This window comes from Rana temporaria, chromosome 2 (genome assembly GCF_905171775.1).
Source record: "Rana temporaria chromosome 2, aRanTem1.1, whole genome shotgun sequence".
Taxonomy (NCBI): Eukaryota; Metazoa; Chordata; class Amphibia; order Anura; family Ranidae; genus Rana; species Rana temporaria.
This window is the reverse complement of record NC_053490.1, coordinates 16727257-16747951: the sequence shown is the minus strand read 5'-3', so window position 1 is coordinate 16747951 and position 20695 is coordinate 16727257. Positions and strand designations below refer to the sequence as shown.

The following is a 20695-nucleotide window of genomic DNA, read 5'->3' as shown; positions in this document are numbered from 1 at the left end:
GCCGCAAATAGTCAATGCTTTAGACGTGAAAGTAACTTACGCACAGCCCTATTCACGTACGACTTACGCAAACGACGCAAAATTCGACGCTGGCCCGACGTCCATACTTAACATTGGCTACGCCTCATAGAGCAGGGGTAACTTTACGCCGGAAAAAGCCTTACGGAAACGACGTAAAAAAATGCGCCCCGGGCGGACATACGTTTCTGAATCGGCGTATCTCTCTAATTTGCATATTCGAGGCAGAAATCAACGGAAGTGCCACCGAGCGGCCAGCGTTAAATTGCACACAATTATACGCCGGCGTATGCTAGTTACGTCGGTGGAGGAAGCCTATTTTTTCAACGTATCTGCCTTTGAGAATCTCCGTGAATCGGGATGGATGTAAATCACGTCTAAGTTAAAAAAAATGACGTTGTTGCGACGTCATTTAGCGCAATGCACGGTGGGAAATTTAGAAACGGAGCACGCGCAGTTCATTCGGCGCGGGGACGCGCTTCATTTAAATGAATCACGCCCCCTAATCGCCGATTTGAATTCCGCCGCCAGAGATACACTACGCCGCAACTTACGGCGCAAATTCTTCCAGGATTCGATTTAAAGCCAGGTAAGATACGTCGGCGTAGCGTATCTCTGATACGCTGCGCGGGTGAAGATCTCTGTGGATCTGCCCCAGCATTTTTGCTTGTACATGATTGGATGATAAAATCAGCAGAGCTTACCCACATTTCAGATCTTCCCCTAAGATCTAAAGCGACTGCACTTCCAAGCGCACTTGCAGTGCAACGTGGATTTGCCTTTAGTAACCCCTGTGTGTTATATGTGTTATACATGCTCTATAAAGGGACAGGTACTCTTCCCCCATACAGTCCATGGTATGTACTGTACTGTAAGTCATACCCAGAAGTACTCTTCCCCCATACAGTCCATGGTATGTACTGTACTGTAAGTCATACCCAGAAGTACTCTTCCCCCATACAGTCCATGGTATGTACTGTACTGTAAGTCATACCCAGAAGTACTCTTCCCCCATACAGTCCATGGTATGTACTGTACTGTAAGTCATACCCAGAAGTACTCTTCCCCTGTACAGTCCATGGTTATTATATTATAGGTTATACCCAAAGCTGACTATTTACAGGAACAGGTACTCTCCCCCTGTACCATTCATGGCGTGACAGCATAAAAACGTTCCTAAATATCTTCTTATAATGAGAAATGTTTTTGCACAATGGCACCCCAGGAATAGAATGGCGCAGGCGACCCCGTCTTGGGTGACTGCCCCTGACATGTAGGGCGGTGTCCTGCAGGTGGGGGGGGGGGCACCTTCGAGTGTTATTGTCTCAGTGTCGGCAGACACCTGTTGCAGCACGTGGCTTCCATTGATGGGATAAGTGCGTCCCACGCCCAGAGCTTGTACAAACGGCGGTGAAATAGCTCACGGGTCCCTGCTGCTGAGAGCGCAGCATACAATGGGCTGTTATTACAGGAGGAGGGCGGCTCTGTGTATTCCCAGCAAGAACAACACACTGCAGATCTCTCCTCCCAAAACACAATCCACTACTCATCTACAGAGCGCAAACCCACAAAACTGACACACCAACGTAAAACAAACCTGCAAACTGACACTGCACACTGACACAGAGCAAACCTGCAAACTGACACACCGACGTAAAACAAACCTGCAAACTTTGCAACAAAGAGAAAAAGCAGCAGATATGAAGAACATTTTTTGCAGAGCTGGGGAAATTAAAGATTAAGGGCTGGATTCACAAAGAGTTACGCCGGCGTATCAGTAGATACGCCGACGTAACTCGGAATCTAAGCCCGTCGTAAGTTTAAGTGTCTTCTCAAACTGAGATACACTTAAACCTAGCTAAGATACGACGGCCTGCACCGTAGCAGAGTAAGGAAGCAATGTTTTAGTCTTGTCTGTTCCTTCTGCTTAGGGCCGATCCGCCCTATAGGCTCACTATGCAAGCTGCTTAGGGCCCCACAAAGCTGCGAAGGGCCCCACAAATTACTAGAGGCCCTGCCTGGTGAGAAGTAATTTTCGCCCCCTCACCCCGCTTCTCAACTCGCTGGCTGCATGGGAGAAGAGGTAAGAAGTCAGCATGTAAGCGGGGTGAGGGGTGCGGCAATTCACTGAGGGAGACACATGTAAAGTTCTTTGAACAAGGCAACGTTTATTACCGAGAGGCGGTAGTAGTAACAGTCTTTACAATCAAACGGCAAATGATTCCTCTCCAGGCATGGAGGCACATATATGCAGTACAGATACTGTAGTTCTAAGCGATGTGGCTTTCTGAGTATACAGGCACTTCCCACTTAATGGTACATTATATACCCCAGCACACCATGCTTATTGGAAGAGGCTGGAAACACATTACCCGTAGCAGCTGGGAGTCTTTCATCCGACCAAGGTTACCACTGCAGGACTCCGTAGGACCCCTAAACTATCCCTCACAGGCCGGAACACTCTCCCTGGCTTCTCCTCTCTCTCCCTCACAAGCAGGGTCTCTGTCCCTATCTACATCCACACGTGTTCTGCCTAAAAACAAGCCTGAGCTTTACTATAAAAAGAAACCACACAAAGATGGTCGCCCAAATCTCTTGAGATCTCGTGCGGCCTATCAGAACACAGGGCTCCTCCAAAATGGTGGAGACACTCTAGAGGCAGAAGTGTTAAACATAAATACATACAAAAACATAAACAATTTGACTGCAGTATGAACACATATGATTACTTTACCACTTGCTCTTGCAGCACTAGACTGCCCTATCACTGACAGCTGCTTACAAGCACCCCCCGCTTCTCAATTTAATGTAAGATGTCATTTCCGACAGCAGAACACCCCCTCCCCCCGCTTCTCAACTTTCTTTAATGTGACATGTCACTGTCTTTAGCGCCCCCCGCTTCTCATTTTTAATGTGCCATGTCATTTTGCTTCGGGCCCCAGGGAGGTCAGGATCGGCACTGCTTCTGCTCCATGTGACAGCCACTCCCTCTATTCCTTATACAGGTTATAAGGGACAGGAAGTAAGGGGAAATCTACACAATGGGGGGTCACCCACAGATATAAAAGCCGCAGGGAAAATTATGGTCTCTCTATCCAAAAAAAAAAAATTAGAACCTAGATTAGAAGTGTCATTTGTTGCTGTGTTTCCCCCGAAAGTAAGGCCTACCCCGAAAACAAGACCAATCGTTATTTTGCAGGAGGGCTGCAATATAAGCCCTACCCCGAAAATAAGCTCTAGTTTAAAATATTTGCAAAATTCTATAATTCACTCTATTACAGTAGTATATATAATGTACAATGTGTTTGTTTCTGTAATATAATTGCGGGGGAAGAGAGCTCCGGCGGGACACAGAAGCGCAGAGTGGCGCTATAAGGCCCCTTTCACACCTGCCCACCGTATGTCCGCTTTTTCATCCATCCGTTTGCGGATGAAAAAGGGACATACATTGATCCCTATAAGATCGCCGATGTCAGCGGATGAATATGCGCTGACACCCGATCTCACCCGCCACCGCAATGATCCGATTCTGCAGACGGAAGAAAACCCTATTTTTCCTTCCGTCTGCGGATCGGATGAACACAGACAGACGGTCCGTGTTCATCCGATCCCCCCATAGGGGAAAGCGGAGAAAATACAGGGCGGTCCCTGCACAGTGTGCGAGGACCGCCCTGTCATCCGCCGGCTCAGCGGGGATCAACAGAGCGATCCCAGCTGAGCAAGCAGAGGTCATTACTGATCCGCCCCGTGTGAAAGGGGCCTAACGAAGGTATTTGGCACAATTATATTATAGAAAAACACACATTGTACATTATATAATACTGTAATAGAGAGGATTATAGGATTTTACAAGCATTTTATCTCAGTTCACATTGGCGATTCCTGTCAGGCAGGAAGAGAGAGGGGGAGAGAAGACAGCACATTACATGATAAGACCTACCCTGAAAATAAGCCCTACTGTGTCTTGCCACAATTAATATGAGACCCAGGCTTATTTTCGGGGAAACACGGTAGCTATAGTACGATAGCTGCTGTAATCTCAAAAACAGATACCCCCCTATGTATCACAAAGAAAATAGACCAAAACAGGGGAAGCTGGCCATATACTAGAAGGATTTTGTTTGAAAATATTTGTTTCAGGACTGTTTGTGCAATCTTCCAATCTTTAGTGGGCTCGAATTAATGTTCGTTTTTGACGGGGATGGCAAAACTCAAAGGAGCCGGATGGAAATTTTGATAATTTGTTCAAAAATCTACCAGTGTGTTCAGTTTATAAGGCTCCTGCACTCACCAAAAGATGAACAATATTTCCACAATGATTACTTAAAAATTAGCCCCCCTTCCGGCTTCAGCATTTAGGTGCCTTTTAGGCTTTTTTTTATTGTTGTTTGTGCCTTTTTTACGTGTAAAGTGGCCAAATGTTGGAAATCCAATGGAAGGTATGCATGCCAGGGTGGACACACAATGCCATTTTTAGTGACACCCAGTAGATTGTCACATGGCATGTGCACAGGTTTGGACTGACCCGTGGTGCGCTGATATAGGCTTTAACTGATAGATCGCTAGACTGCCAATCAAGCCTGGCCTGCCCCTCTGCATCCCACCCACCTCCATGAGGTTTTGTAAAGGCTCGTCTGACATTATGGACATTCAAATGCTGACCCTGCTCTAAGAACCAGCATTGGTCCTGTGGCTGCAGATGTTTTTATGTAAAGAAGCCCACCCGCCTCATCTCTTCCTCCTCCTAGAACAGGGGTGGGCAAACTTTTTGACTCGAGGGCCGCAATGGGTTCATATATTGGACCCGGGGGCCGGACCAAGAGTAGATGAACGGTGTGTATGTGTGAATTAATATAAATTAAATCAAACGCAGCCACTGTGCCATGCCATCAAATGCAGCCACTGTGCCATGCCATCAAATGCAGCCACTGTGCCATGCCATCAAACGCAGCCACTGTGCCATCAATTGTCACCACTGTGCCATGCCATCAAACGCAGTCACTTTGCCATCAATTGTCACCACTGTGCCATGCCATCAATTGTCACCACTTTGCCATCAATTGCCACCACTGTGCCATTCCATCAATTGTCACCACGTTGCCATCAATTGCCACCACTATGCCATGCCATCAATTGTCACCACTGGGCCCCTCAATTGTAGCCAGTGTGCCCCGCAATTGTAGCCACTGTGCCCCGCAATTGTAGCCACTGTGCCCCGCAATTATAGCCACTGTGCCCCGCAATTGTCTCCACTGTGCCCAGTAAAATTCCCCCCCTGGCACTTACCTTTCTAGGGTCAGCCGTGCTTCTACCGTCCATGTCCCTCATCCCACCCTCGATGACGCTTCAGCCAATCAGCCGCTGGCTCTGATAGGCACTTCCACACAGCCAACCAGCTGCCGTTATTCAGCTGGCTGGCGCTCAACATCCGGCCAGCTGAATAGTGGGCGGCAGCGGCGAAAATATATAGATTCATACAATGCATGAATCAATATATTTTAGTGGCTGTGCGAGAGCCAGAGGAGGCGGGGGTCCGGCGCCCTCTATGTACGAACCAATCCACACACGGCGGCGGCGGTGAAAATAAAAAAAAACTTGGTCAGTTTTCCGCCCTGCTCCGAGGGTCGGTTTAAAAGGTCCGCCGGGCCAGATACGGCCCTCGGGCCGTAGTTTGCCCATTCCTGTCCTAGAACCATGAATTGCCAAATACAGCAAGTCTAAGGCTGGGTTCAGACCATCCCCGCATGCGGCTCCCAGCAGGGGGTCCGGTGCATTCTGGTTCACCGTTTCAGGTCCGATTTCAGCCCGAATTTTGGGCTGAATTCAGGCCTAAAATGGACCAAAAGATGCACAGGGCTCCTGTGCAAATTTGCACTGGAGCCACAGCAGAGATATGTGAACCGGCTTCATAGAGAGCTGGTCAAAATTGCTATTGCAAATTGGATGCGGGTATTCACAATGGTGTGAACCCAGCCTAAAACCTCTGTGTTTCTGAAGGTGCAGTAATTGGGGTGAATTGAGATATGATGGTGTAGGGATTGGGGTGATCTGAGGTGTGAATGTTCAGGAATTGGGGTGATTTGAGGGATAAGGGCGCAGGAATTGGGGTGATCTGAGGGGTGAAGATGCAGGAATTGGGGTGATCTGAGGGGTGAAGGTACAGGAATTGGGGTGATCTGAGGTGTGAATGTTCAGGAATTGGGGTGATCTGAGGGGTGAAAGTGCAGGAATTGGGGTGATCTGAGGTGTAAATGTTCAGGAATTGGGGTGATCTGAGGTGTGAAGGTTCAGGAATTGGGGTGATCTGAGGTGTGAAGGTGCAGGAATTGGGGTGATCAGAGGGGTGAAGGTGCAGGAATTGGGGTGATCTGAGGTGTGAATGTTCAGGAATTGGGGTGATCAGAGGGGTGAAGGTGCAGAAATTGGGGGGATCTGAGGGGTGAATGTTCAGGAATTGGGGTGATCAGAGGGGTGAAGGTGCAGAAATTGGGGTGATCTGAGGTGTGAATGTTCAGGAATTGGGGTGATCTGAGGTGTGAATGTTCAGGAATTGGGGTGATCTGAGGTGTGAAGGTGCAGAAATTGGGGTGATCTGAGGTGTGAAGGTGCAGGAAGTGGGGTGATCAGAGAGGTGAAGGTTCAGGAATTGGGGTGATCTGAGGGGTGAAGATGCAGGAATTGGGGTGATCTGAGGGGTGAAGGTTCAGGAATTGGGGTGATCTGAGGGGTGAAGGTTCAGGAATTGAGTTGATCAGAGGGGTGAAGGTGCAGGAATTGGGGTGATCAGAGGGGAAAAATTTTCAGGAATTGGGGTGATCTCAGGGGTGAAGGTGCAGGAATTGGGGTGATCAGAGGGGTGAAGGTTCTGGAATTGGGGTGAGTTGAGGGGTGAAGGTGCAGGAATTGGGGTGATCGGAGGTGTGAATGTTCAGGAATTGGGGTGATCTGAGGGGTGAAGGTGCAGGAATTGGGGTGATCAGAGGTGTGAATGTTCATGAATTGGGGTGATCTGAGGGGTGAAGGTTCAGGAATTGGGGTGATCTGAGGGGTGAAGGTTCAGGAATTGGGGTGATCTGAGGTGTGAATGTTCAGGAATTGGGGTGATCTGAGGTGTGAATGTTCAGGAATTGGGGTGATCTGAGGTTTGAATGTTCAGGAATTGGGGTGATCTGAGGGGTGAAGGTGCAGGAATTGGGGTGATCTGAGGGGTGAAGGTTCAGGAATTGGGGTGATCTGAGGGGTGAAGTTGCAGGAATTGGGGTGATTGATCTGAGGGGTAAAGGTGCAGGAATTGGGGTGATTGATCTGAGGGGTAAAGGTGCAGGAATTGGGGTGATCTGATGGGTGAAGGTGCAGTAATTGGGGTGATCTGAGGTGTGAATGTTCAGGAATTGGGGTGATCTGAGGGGTGAAGGTTCAGGAATTGGGGTGATCTGAGGGGTGAAGGTATAGGAATTGGGGTGATCAGAAGGGTGAAGGTTCAGGAATTGGGGTGATCTGAGGGGTGAAGGTTCAGGAATTGGGGTGATCAGAAGGGTGAAGGTTCAGGAATTGGGGTGATCAGAGGGGTGAAGGTTCAGGAATTGGGGTGATCAGATGGGTGAAGGTGCAGGAATTTGGTTGATCAGAGGGGAGAAGGTTCAGGAATTGGGGTGATCTGAGGGGTGAAGGTGCAGGAATCGGGGTGATCAGAGGGGAGAAGGTTCATGAATTGGGGTGATCTGAGGGGTGAAGGTTCAGGAATTGGGGTGATCTGAGGGGTGAAGGTGCAGGAATTGGGGTGATCTGAGGGGTGAAGGTTCAGGAATTGGGGTGATCTGAGGGGTGAAGTTGCAGGAATTGGGGTGATCTGAGGGGTAAAGGTGCAGGAATTGGGGTGATCTGAGGGGTGAAGGTGCAGTAATTGGGGTGATCAGAAGGGTGAAGGTTCAGGAATTGGGGTGATCAGAGGGGTGAAGGTTCAGGAATTGGGGTGATCAGATGGGTGAAGGTGCAGGAATTGGGGTGATCTGAGGGGTGAATGTTCAGGAATTGGGGTGATCTGAGGGGTGAAGGTGCAGGAATTGGGGTGATCAGAGGGGTGAAGGTGCAGGAATTTGGTTGATCAGAGGGGATAAGGTTCAGGAATTGGGGTGATCTGAGGGGTGAATGTTCAGGAATTGGGGTGATCTGAGGGGTGAAGGTGCAGGAATCGGGGTGATCAGAGGGTAGAAGGTTCATGAATTGGGGTGATCTGAGGGGTGAAGATGCAGGAATTGGGGTGATCAGAGGGGAGAAGGTTCAGGAATTGGGGTGATCTGAGGGTTGAAGGTGCAGGAATCAGGGTGATCAGAGGGGTGAAGGTTCAGGAATTGGGGTGATCTGAGGGGTGAAGGTTCAGGAATTGGGGTGATCTGAGGTGTGAATGTTCAGGAATTGGGGTGATCTGAGGGGTGAAGGTTCAGGAGATGGGGTGATCTGAGGGGTGAAGGTTCAGGAATTGGGGTGATCTGAGGGGTGAATGTTCAGGAATTGGGGTGATCTGAGGTGTGAAGGTTCAGGAATTGGGGTGATCTGAGGGGTGAAGGTACAGGAATTGGGGTGATCTGAGGGGTGAAGGTACAGGAATTGGGGTGATCTGAGGTGTGAATGTTCAGGAATTGGGGTGATCTGAGGGGTGAAAGTGCAGGAATTGGGGAGATCTGAGGTGTGAAGGTGCAGGAATTGGGGAGATCTGAGGGGTGAAGGTGCAGGAATTGGGGAGATCTGAGGGGTGAAGGTGCAGGTATTGGGGTGATCTGAGGTGTGAAGGTGCATGAATTGGGGAGATCTGAGGGGTGAAGGTGAAGGAATTGGGGTGATCTGAGGTGTAAATGTTCAGGAATTGGGGTGATCTGAGGTGTGAAGGTTCAGGAATTGGGGTGATCTGAGGTGTGAAGGTGCAGGAATTGGGGTGATCAGAGGGGTGAAGGTGCAGGAATTGGGGTGATCTGAGGTGTGAATGTTCAGGAATTGGGGTGATCAGAGGGGTGAAGGTGCAGAAATTGGGGGGATCTGAGGGGTGAATGTTCAGGAATTGGGGTGATCAGAGGGGTGAAGGTGCAGAAATTGGGGTGATCTGAGGTGTGAATGTTCAGGAATTGGGGTGATCTGAGGTGTGAATGTTCAGGAATTGGAGTGATCTGAGGTGTGAAGGTGCAGAAATTGGGGTGATCTGAGGTGTGAAGGTGCAGGAAGTGGGGTGATCAGAGAGGTGAAGGTTCAGGAATTGGGGTGATCTGAGGGGTGAAGATGCAGGAATTGGGGTGATCTGAGGGGTGAAAGTTCAGGAATTGAGGTGGTCTGAGGGGTGAAGGTTCAGGAATTGGGGTAATCTGAGGGGTGAAGGTTCAGGAATTGAGTTGATCAGAGGGGTGAAGGTGCAGGAATTGGGGTGATCAGAGGGGAAAAATTTTCAGGAATTGGGGTGATCTGAGGGGTGAAGGTGCAGGAATTGGGGTGATCAGAGGGGTGAAGGTTCTGGAATTGGGGTGAGTTGAGGGGTGAAGGTGCAGGAATTGGGGTGATCGGAGGTGTGAATGTTCAGGAATTGGGGTGATCTGAGGGGTGAAGGTGCAGGAATTGGGGTGATCAGAGGTGTGAATGTTCATGAATTGGGGTGATCTGAGGGGTGAAGGTTTAGGAATTGGGGTGATCTGAGGGGTGAAGGTTCAGGAATTGGGGTGATCAGAGGTGTGAATGTTCAGGAATTGGGGTGATCTGAGGTGTGAATGTTCAGGAATTGGGGTGATCTGAGGTTTGAATGTTCAGGAATTGGGGTGATCTGAGGGGTGAAGGTGCAGGAATTGGGGTGATCTGAGGGGTGAAGGTTCAGGAATTGGGGTGATCTGAGGGGTGAAGTTGCAGGAATTGGGGTGATCTGAGGGGTAAAGGTGCAGGAATTGGGGTGATCTGAGGGGTGAAGGTTCAGGAATTGGGGTGATCTGAGGGGTGAAGGTATAGGAATTGGGGTGATCAGAAGGGTGAAGGTTCAGGAATTGGGGTGATCTGAGGGGTGAAGGTTCAGGAATTGGGGTGATCAGAAGGGTGAAGGTTCAGGAATTGGGGTGATCAGAGGGGTGAAGGTTCAGGAATTGGGGTGATCAGAGGGGTGAAGGTTCAGGAATTGGGGTGATCAGATGGGTGAAGGTGCAGGAATTGGGGTGATCTGAGGGGTGAATGTTCAGGAATTGGGGTGATCTGAGGGGTGAAGGTGCAGGAATTGGGGTGATCAGAGGGGTGAAGGTGCAGGAATTTGGTTGATCAGAGGGGATAAGGTTCAGGAATTGGGGTGATCTGAGGGGTGGAGGTGCAGGAATTGGGGTGATCTGAGGGGTGAAGATGCAGGAATTGGGGTGATCAGAGGGGAGAAGGTTCAGGAATTGGGGTGATCTGAGGGTTGAAGGTGCAGGAATCAGGGTGATCAGAGGGGTGAAGGTTCAGGAATTGGGGTGATCTGAGGGGTGAAGGTTCAGGAATTGGGGTGATCTGAGGTGTGAATGTTCAGGAATTGGGGTGATCTGAGGGGTGAAGGTTCAGGAGATGGGGTGATCTGAGGGGTGAAGGTTCAGGAATTGGGGTGATCTGAGGGGTGAATGTTCAGGAATTGGGGTGATCTGAGATGTGAAGGTTCAGGAATTGGGGTGATCTGAGCTGTGAATGTTTAGGAATTGGGGTGATCTGAGGTGTGAATGTTCAGGAATTGGGGTGATCTGAGGGGTGAAGGTACAGGAATTGGGGTGATCTGAGGGGTAAAGGTGCAGGAATTGGGGTGATCTGAGGGGTGAAGGTGCAGTAATTGGGGTGATCTGAGGTGTGAATGTTCAGGAATTGGGGTGATCTGAGGGGTGAAGGTTCAGGAATTGGGGTGATCTGAGGGGTGAAGGTTCAGGAATTGGGGTGATCAGAAGGGTGAAGGTTCAGGAATTGGGGTGATCTGAGGGGTGAAGGTTCAGGAATTGGGGTGATCAGAAGGGTGAAGGTTCAGGAATTGGGGTGATCAGAGGGGTGAAGGTTCAGGAATTGGGGTGATCAGATGGGTGAAGGTGCAGGAATTGGGGTGATCTGAGGGGTGAAGGTGCAGTAATTGGGGTGATCTGAGGTGTGAATGTTCAGGAATTGGGGTGATCTGAGGGGTGAAGGTTCAGGAATTGGGGTGATCTGAGGGGTGAAGGTTCAGGAATTGGGGTGATCAGAAGGGTGAAGGTTCAGGAATTGGGGTGATCTGAGGGGTGAAGGTTCAGGAATTGGGGTGATCAGATGGGTGAATGTTCAGGAATTGGGGTGATCTGAGGGGTGAAGGTGCAGGAATTGGGGTGATCAGAGGGGTGAAGGTGCAGGAATTTGGTTGATCAGAGGGGATAAGGTTCAGGAATTGGGGTGATCTGAGGGGTGGAGGTGCAGGAATTGGGGTGATCTGAGGGGTGAAGGTTCAGGAATTGGGGTGATCTGAGGGGTGAAGGTTCAGGAATTGGGGTGATCTGAGGTGTGAATGTTCAGGAATTGGGGTGATCTGAGGGGTGAAGGTTCAGGAGATGGGGTGATCTGAGGGGTGAAGGTTCAGGAATTGGGGTGATCTGAGGGGTGAATGTTCAGGAATTGGGGTGATCTGAGATGTGAAGGTTCAGGAATTGGGGTGATCTGAGGTGTGAAGGTTCAGGAATTGGGGTGATCTGAGCTGTGAATGTTTAGGAATTGGGGTGATCTGAGGTGTGAATGTTCAGGAATTGGGGTGATCTGAGGGGTGAAGGTGCAGGAATTGGGGTGATCAGAGGGGTGAAGGTGCAGGAATTGGGGTGATCTGAGGGGTAAAGGTGCAGGAATTGGGGTGATCTGAGGGGTGAAGGTTCAGGAATTGGGGTGATCAGAGGGGTGAAGGTGCAGGAATTGGGGTGATCAGAGGGGTGAAGGTGCAGGAATTGGGGTGATCGGAGGTGTGAAGGTGCAGGAATTGGGGTGATCTGAGGGGTGAAGGTTCAGGAATTGGGGTGATCAGAGGGGTGAAGGTGCAGGAATTGGGGTGATCTGAGGGGTGAAGGTTCGGGAATTGGGGGGATCTGAGGGGTGAAGGTTCAGGAATTGGGGTGATCTGAGGGGTGAAGGTTCAGGAATTGGGGTGATCTGAGGGGTGAAGGTTCAGGAATTGGGGTGATCAGAGGGGTGAAGGTGCAGGAATTGGGGTGATCTGAGGTCTATGGTCCTCTAATGGCTGTGACGAGTTTGACATTCGATGTGGGAATGTTTGCTGAGCCGACAATCTTCCGATTAGCGGAGTCGGTGGAAATATCACACTGACTTGTGAAGGAATGTAACAATCTATTTTACAAGATCTCTTCTCATTCCTGCACTACAATGCGGCATTAATCACCTGACCTGATTCCCTAATGAAGCGGCCGGGAACAATGAGTCAGCCGGTATCTCTGGAAATATTTGATGGTGATGTCACTCTGTCGGGTCACACAAAATTTCCCATGAGCTCAACCTGTGGCCCTCCAGCTGCTGCAGAACTACAAGTCCCATGTGGTAAGGCTGACAGGTAGAAGCATGACTCCCAAAGACAGGGGCATGATGGGACTTGTAGTTTCACAACAGCTGGAGGGCCGCAGGTTGAGCACTGATGTCCTAAAGCATTCTTCCAATCAAAACATTAATTTCTATGGATCAAGGAACGGCTGTAACCCCTGGAATGTTCCTGTCCCTGTTCCCCGGCGGTGGTGCAGCGGTGGGTCTGCGGATCTTCCACGGCGGTGGTGCAGCGGAGGGTCTGCGGATCTTCCCTGGTGGTGGTACAGCGGAGGGTCTGCGGATCTTCCCTGGTGGTGCAGCGGAGGGTCTGCAGATCTTCCCTGGTGGTACAGCGGAGGGTCTGCGGATCTTCCCTGGTGGTGCAGCGGAGGGTCTGCAGATCTTCCCTGGTGGTACAGCGGAGGGTCTGCGGATCTTCCCTGGTGGTGCAGCGGAGGGTCTGCGGATCTTCCCCGGTGGTGCAGCGGAGGGTCTGCAGATCTTCCCTGGTGGTGCAGCGGAGGGTCTGCGGATCTTCCCTGGTGGTGGTGCAGCGGAGGGTCTGCGGATCTTCCCTGGTGGTGCAGCGGAGGGTCTGCAGATCTTCCCTGGTGGTACAGCGGAGGGTCTGCGGATCTTCCCTGGTGGTGCAGCGGAGGGTCTGCAGATCTTCCCTGGTGGTACAGCGGAGGGTCTGCGGATCTTCCCCGGTGGTGCAGCGGAGGGTCTGCAGATCTTCCCTGGTGGTGCAGCGGAGGGTCTGCGGATCTTCCCTGGCGGTGGTGCAGCGGAGGGTCTGCGGATCTTCCCTGGTGGTACAGCGGAGGGTCTGCAGATCTTCCCTGGTGGTGCAGCGCAGGGTCTGCAGATCTTCCCCGGCGGTGCAGCGGAGGGTCTGCGGATCTTCCCTGGTGGTGGTACAGTGGAGGGTCTGCGGATCTTCCCTGGTGGTGCAGCGGAGGGTCTGCAGATCTTCCCCGGTGGTACAGTGGAGGGTCTGCGGATCTTCCCCGGTGGTACAGCGGAGGGTCTGCGGATCTTCCCCGGCGGTGCAGCGGAGGGTCTGCGGATCTTCCCTGGTGGTGCAGCGGAGGGTCTGCGGATCTTCCCCGGCGGTGGTACAGCGGAGGGTCTGCGGATCTTCAGTCTGGGTGGTTCCTGACGCCATGGTGTCTTTTAGATCCTCTATAAATGTTGGATTAGAGGATTGCACTGTAGTCACCTGTAAAGACATTGTAATGATAATCCGGTGACACCGAAGACTGAGCCGTCCTTTGATGATTAGTCAGGGAAGCACGGCTTGTAAAGCCGACAATAACACTTTTATAAGAAGAGGGAGAGCCGTAAACCAGCCCCGGGAAACAAACAAGACTTCAAGGTACAAATGATGTCATCAGATGTAGGATTGGCGTCACGCAAACCCAGAACCGCTACTGACGCGGCAATACTACTGTACAATACAGATGAGGTGCCATGCTGGAGTGCCACGCTGGGGAGCCACGCTGGGAAGCCATGCTGGGGACTCGGAGCCATGTTGGGGTGCCACGCTGGGGAGACACGCTGGGGAGCCATACTGGGGAGCCATGCTGGGGAGCCATGTTGGGGTGCCACGCTGGGGAGCCATACTGGGGAGCCATGCTGGGGAGCCATGCTGGGGTGCCACGCTGGGAAGCCATGTTGGTGTGCCACGCTGGGGAGACACGCTGGGGAGCCATGCTGGGGAGCCATGCTGGGGTGCCACGCTGGGAAGCCATACTGGGGAGCCATGCTGGGGAGCCATGCTGGGGTGCCACGCTGGGGAGACATGCTAGGGAGACACGCTGGGGAGCCATGCTGGGAAGCCACGCTGGGAAGCCACGCTGGGGAGCCATGCTGAGAAGCCATGCTGGGAAGCCATACTGGGGAGCCATGCTGAGGAGCCATGTTGGGGAGACACGCTGGGGAGACACGCTGGGGAGCCATGCTGGGAAGCCACGCTGGGGAGCCATGCTGAGAAGCCATGCTGGGAAGCAATGCTGGGGTGCCATGCTGGGGAGCCATGCTGAGAAGCCATGCTGGGAAGCCATGCTGGGGTGCCATGCTGGGGAGCCATGCTGGGGTGCCATTCTGGGGTGCCATGTTGGGGAGCCATGCTGGGGTGCCATGTTGGGGAGCCATGCTGGGGTGCCATGCTGGGGAGCCATGCTGGGGAGCCATGTTGGGGTGCCATGCTAGGGTGCCATGCTGGGGTGCCATGCTAGGGTGCCATGTTGGGGTGCCATGCTAGGGTGCCATGCTGGGGTGCCATGGTAGGGAGCCATGCTGATGTGTCATGCTGGGGAGCCATGTTGGGGTGCCATGCTGGGGAGCTATGTTGGGGTGCCATGTTGGGGTTCCATGCTGTGGAGCCATGTTGGGGTGCCATGCTGGGGAGCCATGCTGGGGTGTCATGCCGGGGAGCCATGCTGGGGAGCCATGTTGGGGTGCCATGCTAGGGTGCCATGCTGGGGTGCCATGCTAGGGTGCCATGTTGGGGTGCCATGCTAGGGTGCCATGCTGGGGTGCCATGGTAGGGAGCCATGCTGATGTGTCATGCTGGGGAGCCATGTTGGGGTGCCATGCTGGGGAGCCATGCTGGGGTGCCATGCTAGGGAGCACTATTTTAAAAACTAAAATAAAAACCGCAGAGGTGATCAAATACCACCAAAAGAAATCTCTATTTGTGGGGGAAAAAGGACATACATTTTATTTGGGTACAGGGTCACACAACAATGCAATTGTCAGTTAAAGCGATGCAGTGCTGTATCGCAAAAAAATGGCCTGGTCATTAAGGGGGCAAGTTCTTCCGGCGCTGAAGTGGTTAAATGGCGCTTTTGATTTGTGGCGCTCAGATGTAGTGTACCGTAGTCCTGCTTTAATCAGCTCTGCATTGCTCTGCAGTGCCACACTGTGGCCATCAGCAGTACTGCTCTGTCTAGAATTGAATAGTTTATATGCAGTGCTGCTGCCACCCTATGGTCATTAACGGTACCGCTCTGTCTAGAATTGAATAGTTACTTTATGCAGTGTTGCTGCCACCCTATGGTCATTAACGGTACTGCTCTGTCTAGAATTGAATAGTTACTTTATGCAGTGTTGCTGCCACCCTATGGTCATTAACGGTACTGCTCTGTCTAGAATTGAATAGTTACTTTATGCAGTGCTGCTGCCACCCTATGGTCATTAATGGTACTGCTCTGTCTAGAATTGAATAGTTTATGCAGTGCTGCTTCCACCCTATGGTCATTAATGGTACTGCTCTGTCTAGAATTGAATCGTTTATGCAGTGCTGCTGACACCCTATGGTCATTAACGGTACTGCTCTGTCTAGAATTGAATAGTTACTTTATGCAGTGTTGCTGCCACCCTATGGTCATTAACGGTACCGCTCTGTCTAAAACTGAACAAGTTCTGCAGTACCATCCTGTGGACATTACCAGTTCTTCTCTGACTGTAACTGCTTTGCAGTGCCACACTATGGTCATCAGTGGTATTGCTTGGCCTAAAAGAATATATACACAGTGGAACCTTGGTTTATGAGTAACACGGTTTACAAGCGTTTTGAAAGGCAAGCAACTTTTTTTTTTAAATCTTGACTCCGTTTCTTGACTCGGTTTACAAGTGTTGTCTTGCAACACAAGCAGGATTCAAGCCTCTGCGGTGTGCAGTACCGATTTTGGCCAGAGGTGCGGGTGACGCTCGGAAGTCGGAACGGTTTAGAGCCGTTCGGAGCCGTTTGAAAATACTCGAAAACCCTCGGAAATACTCTGTTTTACGAATGTTTCCGAGCCTTTCCGAGAGTTTACAAGTTCAGCCGAGCTGTCTGCGATTATTTCTGGGTCTCTCCGGCGCCCCCACCCCTGGCCACATACGGTATTGCATGCAATAGAAGTCAATGCGGAACAAATTAACTTTATTTCCATTGACTTCTATGGGGAAACTCACTTTGATTTGCGAGTGTTTTGGATTACAAGCATTTTTTTTGTGCTATAAACCAAAATAGAGCGACAATTTTGAAAAAAAAAACACAATATTTTGTACTTTTTGCTATAATAAATATCCCCATTTAAAAATATATATATACCGTATTTATCGGCGTATACCGCGCACTTTTTTGCCCTGAAAATCAGGGCAAAATCGTGGGTGCGCGGTATACGCCGATACCCGCTTTCCCTCGCCGAGTTTTGAATACTGCGCCGACATATACCGAGCGCAGTACACTCGGGTATAGTCGGGCAGTCTCGGCTCCTTCCGCGCTCACGTCCTGGACATACAGGACGTCAGCGTGGGTAGCCGAGCATTGCCGACAATACCCGAGTGTACTGCGCTCTGTATATGTCGGCGCAGTATTCAAACTCGGCGCGGGAAAGGACGCGAGGACGCCGCAGAAGGACGCCGGACCCGACGAAGAGGACACCCGAAGCCGCAGAAGGACGCCGGACCCGACGAAGAGGACACCCGAAGCCGCAGATGGACGCCGGACCCGACGAAGAGGACACCCGAAGCCGCAGACGAACGCCGGACCCGACGAGGCCGCCGATGGACGCCGCGCAAGACAACTTTTTTTCCACAGGATTGGGGGCAACTTTAGGGGTGCGCGGTATACGCGGGAGCGCGTTATACCGCGATAAATACGGTATATATTTTTGGTAATAAATTTAGCAATAAGTGTATATTGATTGGTTTGCGCAAAAGTTATAGCGTCTACAAAATAGGGGATAGATTTATGGCCTTCAGTTATGAATCAATCACTCACTGTGCTCATTCAGAAAAGGAAGCAGCCGGTAAAAACGCTAGGGTTGCCACCTCATCCCTTTAAAACCGAACATATATGAATTACACAGGTTCTGTGGCTGATTAAGGGGGTAATTAAACTCACTTGGTGCCTTACCTGCATTAAATTGGCATCAGAACCTGTGTAATTCATATGTGTTTGGGTTTAAAGGGATGAGGTGGCAACCCTAGTTAACGCCCTGCCCCCACTGCAGCAGGAGTCATCTATGACTGGCACACCCTTTGCACATGCCTATGATCTGGAGCAGTGTTTCTCAACTCCAGTCCTCGGGGCGCACCAACAGGTCATGTTTTCAGGATTTCCCTCAGATCAAACTGCTGTGGTAATTACTAAGGCAGTGAAACTGATAAAATCACCTGTGCACAATAATGGAAAGCCTGAAAACAAGACCTGTTGGTGCGCCCCGAGGACCGGAGTTGAGAAACACTGATCTGGAGTGACACTAGATTGGGGGTGAAGATCAGGGAATGTAGGGACTTGTATCCTGGATCTGGAGTGACACTGGATTAGGACTATGGAACAGGACAAGTGTGAACCAGTCTCCTGGATCTGGCGTAATACTGGACTACAATTGTGGATTAAGAGGTGTATGTATGGACCAGTCTCCTGGATCTGGAGTAATACTGGACTACAATTGTGGATTAAGAGGTGTATGGACCAGCCAGTCTCCTGGATCTGGAGTAATACTGGACTACAATTGTGGATTAAGAGGTGTATGTATGGACCAGCCAGTCTCCTGTATCTGGAGTAATACTGGACTACAATTGTGGATTAAGAGGTGTATGGATCTGGCATGACACTGGATTAGGGCTGTAGATCAGGATAAGTATGGACTGGTCACCTGGATCTGGAGTGATACCATTAAGACTGTGGATCAGGAGGTGTGTGAATCGGTTTCCTGGATCTGGAGTGACACTGGATTAGGGCTGTAGATCAGGATAAGTATGGACTGGTCACCTGGATCTGGAGTGGTACCATTAAGACTGTGGATCAGGAGGTGTGTGAATCGGTGTCCTGGATCTGGAGTGACACTGGATTAGGACTGTGGAACAGGACTAGTGTGGATCCTGGATCTGGGTTTCCTGCTATTTAAAGTTGAGGTTTGGGCCCGGCCAGATCTAGAAGTCTTAGCAGGTTTACCTGGGCGATGAGGAGTACTTGTGATGAAGGTAAGTACTGATTATATTCAGGAGGGGTGAACCTCTCTGGCATTAAGGAAACTGCAAACACCTGAGGTCTGTGTGAGGCTCCTGTGTGCCTCATGCTTCTCTAAACTAGACGGGGTGTTTCTGTCCAGGATTAGCCATTGGATCACATCTTCCTACAGGTGCTCGGATTTCTGTTGGAGTTGCAGGAGGTCTTGGTGCAAGTTTTATGTGCCCTTGTTTTATTTATTTATTTTATATAACCTCAGGACATATTTCATTTTGGGTTTTCTTCTTAGTTTGCATGACCTAGATGTGTATTGCTGTGTTTTGTCTACTGCTGATCACTATGGTCACCTGATATGGAGAAATTTGTAGCAGCAGCTACTTGATGGGGGTAATTTTTTATTTTTTTAATTTTTTATTGGAGTGTTTTTATTGTTTCAGCTGTTTGTTATAATACCATCCGCATGCCTGGGACTCAGGAAATAATCAGCTGTTTGAATCTGAGGCTCAGGTTTGGCCACCTGGGTGAATCTGGGGAAACCCAGGGTGGGCCACATTGGATGCGATTAATGCATGTGAATTTGTTGTAGCGTTAGGTGGGTGCATTGTCAATGTGTGTTTTCGAGTTTAGGCAGGGCCGCCATCAGGGGGGTACAGGCGTTGCACCTGTAAGGGGCCAGCTGACCCCCTTTCTGTGGTGTGTGTTTTTTGTGTGTGTTTTTTTTTTTGCATCACACCTGTAAGGGCGATGGGCCCCTTACAGGCCCGGCTATATATATATATATATATATAATATAATATAAAAATTTGTATTTATTTTTTACACCTGTAATGCCCGATTATCTTGCGTCAGGAGAAGAGATTGCACTTTGCTCCAGGGGGGGCCCTGCTAAAGCTGTGTAAGGGGCCCCCAAAATTTGTGATGGCTGCCCTGAGTTTAGGATTTGGGTTGCATAGAGTTGACCTCCATTGACTAAGACTTGTTACTACCCATTGGCAACATATTTAAACTGCAACTTTTTAGATGCGTTTTTCAAAGTCTAAAAGCAAAACTTTTTTTTTATTTTTAGACAGAGTGGAGAGGGATTAAAACCCCTGCCAGTTTTTATCCCTGCCTTGTCCCCCCCCCCCCCCCCATTAGGGAAATTCATGCTCTTTTTGTCCTGTTTACGTTTATCATTGAATAGGAAAGAAAATGCCAAATTTTGGGTTGCCCCCAGAAGCAGGGCCGGCCCTACAATGGGACCGGTTGGTACCATGGGTACCAGGCGGCACTTTTAGGGGGGCAGCATACTAAAGCCCGCCAGCCAGCCCGCTCCGCTGCATGTGAGGAGCATGGTGCCGGGCTGCCTGTGAGGACACTCGCAGAGGGGGGGAGCAGTCAGCAAGTGAGCGGGCAGGCGCCACTGCCTGTGAGGAGCCCAGCGCCGCTGCTGTTAGTGGCGACAGGAGCTGGTGGGCAGAACATTTTATATATACATGTATAGAGCCATGACACGTCCTTTTACACTCCTTTATACATGTATAGAGCCATGACACGTCCTTTTACACTCCTTTATACATGTATAGAGCCATGACAGGTCCTCTTTATACTCCTATATACATTTATAGAGCCATGGCAGGTCCTCTTTATATTCCTTTACATGTAAAGAGTCTCGACAGGTCCTCTATATACATGTATAGAGCCATGACAGGTCCTCGTTATACTCCTTTATACATGTATAGAGCCATGACGGGTCCCCTTTAGTTATCATGATATAAAATAATGAATGTGGGGGCCTTTTGGTGGGCGTGATTTTTTTTTTGGGGGGGGGGGGGGCAGCATTTCATGCTTGGTCCCAGGCAGCACAATGTCTTGGGCCGGCACTGCCCAGAAGAGTAGCAGAGGGGGAAGCCTCCAATAGGGACACTAGTTTTGGTCACCTGGGGGGGGTCCCTGAGAAATTTTGCAGGAGTTTCCTCTCAATTCCTGATTCGCTCTGGGACAGGAAGTGCAGGGATATCTGCAAAATGGGGCACAGGTGGCGGAACAAAATCTTGACAGGGGGTATAACCCTCCCTTACTCCAAACGGCGGGGGGGGGGGGGGTTTGCCGGGTGTTTGCCTGTAGTTCTACATTAGGCTCTGTTTCCACTACTGCGAGTTGTGTGACTTGACACATGTGAAGTTGCATAACAAGTCAACATCCATG

General features: G+C 50.5%; 1 protein-coding gene across 4 annotated transcripts in view; it reads left to right on the top strand.

Moving 5' to 3' along the window:
- Positions 1 to 20695, top strand: part of LOC120928856 (FH2 domain-containing protein 1-like) — an 82213-nt gene that overhangs the window by 35966 nt on the left and 25552 nt on the right. Inside the window, exon 1 of one of the 4 annotated variants that reach the window (XM_040339902.1) lies at positions 18147 to 18522. The exons of 1 other annotated variant lie outside the window; for it this stretch is intronic. The gene's annotated coding sequence lies outside the window, so the exon portion shown is untranslated. Of the gene's footprint in view, positions 1 to 18146; positions 18523 to 18578; positions 18681 to 18788; positions 18896 to 20695 lie in introns of those variants that run through there. 2 more of the 4 variants (XM_040339904.1, XM_040339905.1) reach the window with 2 other exon arrangements.